General features: G+C 41.4%; 1 protein-coding gene across 4 annotated transcripts in view; it reads right to left on the bottom strand.

The window, feature by feature from the left end:
* The window catches only part of COL8A1 (collagen type VIII alpha 1 chain), a 97964-nt gene extending 88300 nt beyond the window's left edge, over positions 1–9664 (bottom strand). For all 4 annotated transcript variants that reach the window (XM_082221003.1, XM_082220998.1, XM_082221002.1 and 1 more), the window contains exon 1: positions 9414–9664. The gene's annotated coding sequence lies outside the window, so the exon portion shown is untranslated. The remainder of the gene's footprint in view (positions 1–9413) is intronic.
* Positions 9665–10027: the final 363 nt, after the last annotated feature.

Genomic DNA, 10027 nt, shown 5'->3' on the forward strand with positions numbered 1-10027 from the left:
TGTTGACAGCCGGCTGCCTATAAAAGCAGGCCGGCTGAGATGTTTGCTGTTCAGTTCTGTTCCAGCTTACAAATAAAGAGCTGCTTGGAAGAATCACTGTTTCGTCTGATATGTTCGCCCACAACTTAACAAAGACAAACAGGGAATTTGCTAATTTTAAGATTTTATTTTTTTTTTAATGGAAAACTTGCCAAATAATCAACAGGCCATGGGGATCAGTATGCCATTAGACCACCAGGAAAAAGGAAGGTGACACCACAGAGATCCAGCAGAGAAGCGGAATGAATGAAATAATGGAATTCATGCCAGAATTCTGAAAGAACATGAACTTGATGTAACTACGGTAATTTGAATTTGAAGTAACTATTGCCTCAAATATGTAACCGTCCTGATATCTTGTGGTGAAGGACAGTTTATTTATTTATTTATTTATTTTAACAACAACAACAACCTGCCATTAATATTGACAACTTTAGCTGAAGAATAAGAAGTTGCTATCTGAAACACTGGAACACAGTACATACAACAGGCCTCAGTTCAGCAGTTTGCAAAGAAATTATTTTAAGTAACAGACATGGGTTCTGAATGTAGGTTCTGAAATACAGCACTGACTGATATCAACTGGATTTGTTGTTGTTGGGAGAAAGGTATATTTTGAGACGGCAGGCAATCCTGTATTGAATAATCTGCCTCTGCTATAATGAAAACCACCAACTCAGAGAGCAGAATACAAGACCCAAGGGACAAGGCATTATGCAAAAACTAGCCCTATATAAATATACTCCTAAGAATGTTGACAGACACAGTAGTCATAATGCAACCACACCCATATTTGCAGCATATATTCAAACCACTATGGTACCTCTTTAAACAATCATCGCTTCCCCTAAATAATTCTGGGGATTGTAGTTTGTTAAGGGTGCTGAGAGGCATTGGTTGTTAAAACACTCAAGAATCGTAGCTCTGTGAGGGGCAATAGGGGGGTCTCCTACTAACTCTCATCCCCCTTAACAAACTACAGTCCCCAGAATTCATTGCAGGAAAGCCATGGCTGTTTACAGCAGTATTGTAGCACTTTCAGTGTATGGTGTGAAGGTTGCCCATATTCAGTAGTTATTGAGAGATGGTTGCTTTGGCTACTGCTGCACTGGCAGGGCCTAGTCCGCAGAGTGTTTTTGGCTACCAGGAACTCTCTTGTCACTGAAGTGCCTTCCTACTGCAGTTGTGGAGAAGACCTTGGAACAAATGATCCAAGACACATGCACAGACATAGCAGTCATCCACTTACTGTGTACTCGCAGCCTTGGGAATAGAGTGTGCAGCCTTAGCACTGCAAGCTGTTGGCCACCCAGCCAGACAGCAGAGAGCAGTGGAAAACAGAACACCAGTGAATTCTCCGAACAAGAGGGCTGGATGCATTCAGTATTTCGCCCCCTCACCAGAACCAGAAATGAATAACTTTTGCATGGATCGAAAGGTATTTGCGTGCCATGGGTTATGTCCATGCTACAAATTTAAGCCAACTCCATCCCAACAACCAACCCAACCCTGCCATAAAGAAAAGTCTCAGAAAATAAGCATCGTATTTCAAGAGGTGTCACAGAAAGTGCCTATAATACAAACTGGGGTTTAAGCTGCTCTGTTCTGTTTTTCTGCTATATGTTTTTAGAATCTGAATTGTGAGCAGCTCTGAAACTGCCTTGCTTCTTTTTAAATACTTCTGATACTGCCTTTGGCAAAACCACAAGGCGGTTTGCAAAAAATATATATTCTATGGTTCAAATCCCCACTCAGTCACAGGAACCTTGGCTAGTCACTGCACTCTAACCTACCACAGGGTGTTGAGGATAACACAGAGAGGCTATCCTGAGGAACTTCTGGAATAAATGGAATGGAATGGAAGAAGGAAAAACTCTGTCTCATCACTGCTAATTGTCTTCCGCAAAACTTCAGAAAAATTATGTCATTTTGCATGCCTTTACAGAACTCATTTTCCTTTGACAGAATTAGCAAGGGCAAATTACCACTAACTCATCTATGAAATTCTGCTGGCAAACAGCAACTGCATAGGGTTGGGTAAGAAATATATTTTCCATTCCAAAAACAACTGCAAACTTCTTATTTCTTTTCAACTGGGAGAAATTTGATCTTTTAAGCGTTTTGGTGGGTTCTTTTAAAACCGAAATTTTAGAAACATTTGAGATGAAACATTCCAGTATGACATTTTTAAAAAATGTGTAAATGTTTTATTTTGTTTGGACATTTTGGAGACATTTTGTTTTGACTTGCCGAAACAAAATGTTTTGACTCAACACTCATTGGCTTAAGAGAGGCCTAAAGCCTGCATTTTTGGAACATGCTCAGCTAATAACTATTTCAAGACACCATTAGAGGAATCACTCAGCACATCATCAAAATCTTCAAGTGGAGAGTTGAAATCTCAGTCAATCTGTAGGCCTTGGGGTGGTTCATCCCAACTGGCCAGCTGCAAATAACAATCACAACTAGTCTGCCTCAGTCTCAGGGATTTTTCATCCTTACATGACTTTTTACTGCTTGGCTTCTGTAACAAAGAAGGACAACAATTTGTTGTAGGTAGCAACCTGCTCCAAAGAAATGGTAAAGATCACTCATTAGATTTAGGCAAGAATTGGTTTAAATGCAGCCTGCTTCTATGGCAGAATGAGATAATACATCCTAGCCATCCCAAGATGAATGCTGTTAAACCACTGGGTTGTATATAGGGATGGGCTAATCTGTCAGTTTTGGTTTCTCACAGTTTCTTAAGTTCAAGACTTCACATTTCCACATCAATTTTGCAATTTAAAATGCTTGTGATAATTAATCAGCATTTAAGTCCAACTTTCTCCTAATAAGCACAATTTGTGATGCCTTTTTACCTAATATACACATTTCTGCAAAGCATTTCCCCATAATGTAATGTTATTTTCATTTATCTATGCATGGTACATGGGCTGGTATATGACTTCTTGACATCCTCTTGTCATATTACATAGCAGTCAAGTTTGCACCCCTCATGACTAAAGCAAATTTAAGCAAAATAAAAGGATGAAGCTAAACATGAAGGTAGAATAAAGGTTTTAAATATTGCTTAGCTTTCCCATTGAGAATAACATGTGTGTAACACAAGCCCATGCATGTTTATTCATAAAGAAGTTTAGAATTGCAACCTAAGTCTTTGGCCAGATCATGTCCCATGAAAGCACAACTTACAAAGGAGTGACACTAGCAGTTCCAGATGGTTCAGTTCTGTTGCGCTCAGCTATCATATAAAATGCGAAGCCCTCAACTTGTTTTTTGATCTCTCTGGACTGCAATTCCATTCTGCGTGTAGAATAAGTCAAGTCAAAACACTGCAGCATGACCAATTCATTAGATCATTAAAACGGCAAAAAGAATCTTACATCTTCCTGTTTTCTGTAACTCCTAATTCAACTTGATGAAATGTGGCACGTGTAAACAAAACGGCTTGCAAAGCAGACAGTGTCTTAATGTGGGAAAACAAGTTTGTGTGTTTCCCTGCATATTTAAAGCTATTAGTTTGTCTGGTAAAAATCACCACCAGTAAACACTTTATCACTTTTGCCCCTTGATATAAACCACAAACAGAACTGATCAATGCACTGGAAGTGAGAAGTGACAAGGTACAAGGGGTGGGAAACCTGTGACCCTCCAGTTCTTCGTGGACTCCAACTCCCATCAGCCTCAGCGAGCATTTGCCAAAGGTCGGGGATGATGGGAGCTGGAGTCCAACAACATCTGGAGGACTGCAGGTTCCTCACCCCTGCATTAAAACAAAAACTCAAAGAAACTTGTTAGTCTGGAAGAGGTCACTTGTACAAATTAATATGGACTAGATCAGCCTTCACCAACTTGGTGTCCTCTAGATGGTTTGGACTAAATCTTCCATCATCCCCAGCCAAACATCTGAGGACACCAGACTGACTGGATAGTGGAAGAATGCCAATGTGAATGTTGTACATGCATTCTAGCCAATATGTGGTTCCAGTCAAATGACACACATCAAAAACGTACATTTGTGAAAACAGTCTTACAGGATGCCTGGTCATGCTATTGGTTCAGCCTATTAGGATAACATCTGAGGGCAGGAAGTGGGCAACATATCAGGAGAGCACATTGCAGGTGGTAACACCTGAAACCAAATATTGGCTCAACTAGACAGAGACCAGAAATCTGTTTCTAATGGGAAAGCCCTGAATTACACAAATAATACAGAAGAAGGCTCTTTTGAGTATGTGTCAAGACCCTTTCTCTTATCACTGAATAACTAAAGCTAGGTTCTACATAAGGGGTGCTTAAATGAACCCCCACTTCCACATACATGCCAACATCCAATGAGTGTGTGATAAGGTACCAGAAAAGCACTCACTGGCCATGACACTCAGACCCCTAGTGGCCAGGAATTCTGCACTGGGGAGCAAGCAGCCCCACACATACAGCTTGCATGCCCAAGTTCTTCCAGCAGACTGGGAGTGGAGGAACTTTACATGTTTGTAGGGTTACTGTCTCACAAATGTTGAACACTGTCATAGGGCATGGCTGGCATGCATGCATGTGAAAATGCAAGGGCAGTAGGCACATTTCTGCTATCCACTCACAATTTATTGAATTCCTGACATTGCTCATCTGAACTGAAGCCAAGATATTTTTCTGAGAAATTATCTTGCCCCCCACTTTTTCTCACTCCCCTAAAAAATGAAGACTACATTGCATAATTATCTCTAAACAGTCTCCACCATTTTAGTTCATTTTTCATGGTCACCATTCTCCCCCACCCCACCGCCCTGGAAGACGCAAAACGATGGCCATGCTGCCATGACAATTGCCTGTGTTGCCAGTGAGCAGCAACAGCAATCTCACACACCCACATCCTATAAAAAAATAAACAGAAGCTGTGTTAGTACCACTGCTAAAGGTGAGCCCCACTCCTAGCAACCTGCTGGAGAGTTTCTCCTCACTTGGCAAAATTGTCCCTCCAGTTTCGCCATCCACATATAGGGCGGAGGATTTTGAGAGACCATCGGCACACTACAGTAGACCACTGTGGATTTAGAGGAATTGACTTTTGAGACAGAGGGCTAGGAGTTTCAAGTAGGTTTGAATCTAAGTATCTCTCATTGTAGGCATTAAGCATTGCCTGGAACTTCCCAGACCTCACATTCCTGTCACAGGCTGGCCAAGTCAGAACAAGGCAGATGGATCCAGTGGGATGGGGAAGTCTCTGCCACAGTTGGAACAGCCTGAGGATGAGGATGCTGGGGAGGCTCCAAGTGGGGAGGATTCCTTCAATCTGCACTCTCACCTTACCTGTCTTCACAATGTGAGCCACAAGCCCTGCCTCCCTCTCCACAGCTGTTTGAGCCTATCACACCACCCACCCCAGGATCACCAGACACTGGAAGTATCCCTGCCTCTCCACCTTGTATATTTTTTTGTGGTACTGAGGAATGCTCCCTGATGCTATTAGACATCAACAGCATCAGTGAGTGTGCATGTGCAAAATCAACATTGTGTGATCTCCACAATCGGGACCAGTGGAAGATTCCCATGGAAGGTTGTTCAGGGTGGCCTGTCTACCTTTGTGTGGTTCCATGTTCCCCATGACAGCCATTTTTTTGTTATCCCCTCTCCCCTGGAACTATTTTGTGCCTCAACACGCTCTCAAAATTGAAAATGTGCCCATTGGTCCAAAAAGGTTAGCAACTGCTGTGCTAAACCATAGTTTAGTATTACAACTGGGTGAATATCATGGAGCAGGGAGCCTTTACTGTAAAGAATGCTCAAATTAAACCAAAGTGTTTTTCCAACAAAGCAGGGTTCCCCCCGCCTTCATTCAACAGATTTAAGAACAGGCCTTCAACAAAAGACTGAGAAAACCACAGAGAGAAACGAATTAATATATCCATCTGAAAGAACTATGGACTGTGGATAACATTCTGGCAGGAGAATATCCATCAGGAAAGCAGCAGTTCACTTTGCCTTATTTGAAACCCAACAGTTAGAATTCGAGAGGGCTCAAAGCAAGTCTGAAAGCTGTAATTTTGGAATTTATGTGGAAATTACAATCATCCCCCAAATATAATAACTAACAGCCTTAAACATAGGGGAAGCAAATGTTAAAAATGACTATGTATCACAATGAAATAAACTGCTGACTTTTCTTTGAACTCCAACGAATTCTTAAGAGAGCCAGAACACTACAGCTAGGACATTTGGAGAGCGTGAGAGGGAAGGAAAATCTTCTGAGCAGAAAATATGGAGCAAACTGTAAAACAGGTCAAAATACTATTGTCATAGAGAATGTTCATCCAACTTGGATGGTTTTACAAGAAGACTGGAGAAATTCATGGGGGATAAGGCTATCTCAGTGGCTATTAGCCGTGATGGCTCTGCTCTGCCTCCACAAACAGAGGCAGTGATGTTTCTGAATACAAGTTGCTGGAAACCACAGGAGAGGAGAGTGCTCCTATGCTCCAGTTTGGCCACTGTGGAAAGAAGATGCAGGGCAAGATGGGCCATTGACCTCATCCAGCTGGCTCTGCTTATGTTCTCTTATGCAAGAGGCATTCAAATTCTAGGCTGGTTCTAGACCAATTATACTCCAAGTTAGACCCATTGAAATAAGTGGGGCTTAGGGGTGTCAACTTGAATAAAGTAGGGGGGGACAGGTAAGCCTCACCTTGCAGAATCGATCACATCACACACACACACACACACACACACACACACACACACTGTGTTAATGGCAATGCCCATCAACTTTGGACCCAGCCCCCTCAAATATTTTATTGGGGGGCGAAGGGACCTCGGCCCCTAAGAGATGGCTCCTATGGTGGGACTTATATAAGCCATGACTAACAAGTCCCATCGATATCCATAGGTCGACTCTACATATGAATAAGTCTGGACCCAACCCTCTTTCCGCAGTGAGGGGTTGAACAATGGAGTAAGTATATTCCAGGAAATCGCAAGTCACATTTGTAACATACAGTCAAAGCACTCTTATTCCAGTTTAAGAGTCATGGCTTCCCCCCCAAAAAGAATCCTGGGAAGTGTAGTGTGTTAAGAGAGCTGAAAGTTGTTCAGAGACCCCGGCAAACTACAATTCCCATGATTCTTTGGGAGAAGCCTTGACACGTAGTGGAATGAAAGTGCTTTAAATATGTGGTGTGGATGTGGCTACAGCAGTCCTGTACACACCAACATCCTGTGTCCACCTGGAGTGCTGGGAAACTGCTGAGAATACCACCCTTTTACAATGTGGTACATTTGTGTTGGACTTCTGTGCTCTTTTCTTGATCTAACTCAACAGCCTTTCCTGCACTGACCTCACTCTATAGATGGATTTCAGTGCCAATACTCCCATAAAATATATGGTTCTAACAAGCTTTCCTCCTCCCTCCCCAAAAACACATTTGGAGATAGATAATCATTTCTGAAGCTAGGCACTGCTTAATTTCCTCTGGTCAGTCCAATGCTGAAAAGTGACACTTCTCTGAACTCCTGACCTATTTTTCAAGGCGGGAAAGGCACCTGTAGGAGAGTTTAGTTTGTATTAGGAATATTCCTCTTTGCTAATCAAAAATCTGCCACTACACACTACAAAAGCAAACAAACCAGCTCGATTTACAGCAGTGTCTCACTTTCAACACATGCAGCTATTCTGTGTTAAACACATTTTGTCAAGTGTTTCCTTCTGGGAATACTACTTGAAGTACATTTTCAGACATATTTGGTTAAGAAAAACTTGCATGATAAATGGAATTTCACAGTAGGATCTTATTTTAACCTGAATTCTTCAGATAGCGCATTCCTTAAATTATAGCCTTGCAAGTTTTCCCCCCTCAGTTGTATGTGGCTTGTTTCGGTTTATTATTTTTGCTAAAGACTAAAACTTGATTATCAATATCTATGTAAATAATAATAATAAAGAGTGTGCTCAAACAACAGTTTAAGAATAAGGAAATAATTTAGGAATGTATTGAGCTATTCTTGTCCAAAAAAATTGTGTGCACAATTTGTTTTTCAAAAAGTACAGATTTCTAAAGCTTAGCAAAATGTTCTGTACTTTAATAGCAATTTCAGAGGACATCAGACACTTACGTAACCTTCGGTTGGACTTTTTCCTGCTACTATGAGATAAAATTTCAGTTGCTTACTCTATAAAAAGAATTGCAATGCTTACTGTATCAAACCACACCTCCCAAACTAAATTAATACAGGATTTGTGGCATCCCACCAACTGTGTGGCTGCGTTTAGAGAGAAACTGTGTGAAATAATATTCAGCAATAGCAAAGCAGGGTTCAGAAAAGGAATGAAATGGCATGGATCTGCCTTAAAGAGTACAAAAATGTTATATATAAAGCTATGCAGCCCCTGTTTTTCTGGATACAGTTAACTGCCCCTACTTACACAATACTAATTCCTGATCACTTGTGTTTCTATGCAGGCATTCCTGGATTAGGGTTTATATGATGGAATTCCATTAGAAAGGGGACTTATGTGGCTAATGCCTTGGCTCACTTGCAGTGTGAGAATTGCCCCTAGAAATTGAAATGCATTTCTGTGGACAGACAATTAGAGCGGTGCATTTAAGAAATGTTTTCCAAAGCCTCTGCTTTTAATGCCTCTAATTCAGTGCCAGCACTCTTTCTATTGAGGCTAGCATATGTAAACATAACTGGCTCACTGTTGGCTCCTGCCTAAGAAACATGTGGAAGATCTATTGCTTTATGCTGCTACACAGGCTGAGATATCTAACGCAATTTATCCGTTAAGAAGGTGCAGCACAGCTTGTCCTATATTTTCAGGAATTGGGACTTTGATCTCGAGGCATATTCTCAAGGTTCCTGGCTTGACAACTTCGCTCCGTTGTCAAACACCCACCTGACCGGTGTTCCTCCACGAAGGCAGCAATCCAAACATGCCTTATTTGCAGAGCAATAAAATGTGCGAAAAGATGCTCTTTCCAAAAGTTAGGAGGAAGCTTTCCCAAATATGACAACAGGCCCTTTTCCTGGTATTAAGGAAAATCTTTGCACTTCTTGAAAGCGCACATTTTTGTTGATAACTTAATGACAGAAACATAGTTTAACACAACAACAGAATTTTAAAATGTTAAATAACATTTCCAGGCATGCTGCTTTATAGATACATATAAAATACAGAAAGGAAAAACACAGCCACAGATGTTATACATTTCCTAGTAATTTAAGCCATTTTCTTTCATTCTTAAAACAGCTTGCTACTTGTCAGTTGCAAAATACCGACAAAGCATCCCCACCCCCAAGAGGATTATCAGCAACGCTGGCACATGTCACACAACAACATCTGGATGAAGCTGAAGCAATTGAGATAGGAGAATTCTTACCTTGAGTTTGCAAGGTCCCAAAGAGGGGAGATCACTGGCTCACCACGCTGGGAAGGCTGAAAGAGTGCTCTGATCAACTGCCGGTAGCATGCAGTTAGCTTTTATGTCCAGGTGGGAGGAGCTGCTGTTCAAAGTAGGTGGGCAGAGAGCAGAGTCAGGCAGTAGCCAGAGGCGAGTAGCAGTATAAATACTTTGCTTGGAGGGGTGAAGAGGGTGTCTGGCACCTGGGGGAGGGAGAATAACATCCTGATTTAAAGCAGATCTACATCATGCATTTAAAGCACACCCAATGCCCATTTAAAGCACATGATGTTGTCCCCACTAAGGATCCTGGGAACTATAGTTTGTTATGGGTGCTGGAAATTATAGTTCTGTGGAGGGAATTACAGTTCTCAGGATTCTTAGGGGGTGGGGGTCATGTATTTTAACTATATTATGTGGATCTGACCTTAGTTTTTATTGCCCAATAGGTTGTAGGATGGTGTATTATTATTATTATTATTATTATTATTATTATTAAATACCTTTCACCCTAAGGTCCCAAGGCAGGCTGGAGAATTCTCCTAGGCTGATTCTGAGTTTCTTGAATACGCTGCAAAGCAGAAATGGTAGCA

Source organism: Podarcis vaucheri (genome assembly GCF_965113315.1).
Source record: "Podarcis vaucheri genome assembly, chromosome: 4".
Lineage (NCBI taxonomy): Eukaryota > Metazoa > Chordata > Lepidosauria > Squamata > Lacertidae > Podarcis > Podarcis vaucheri.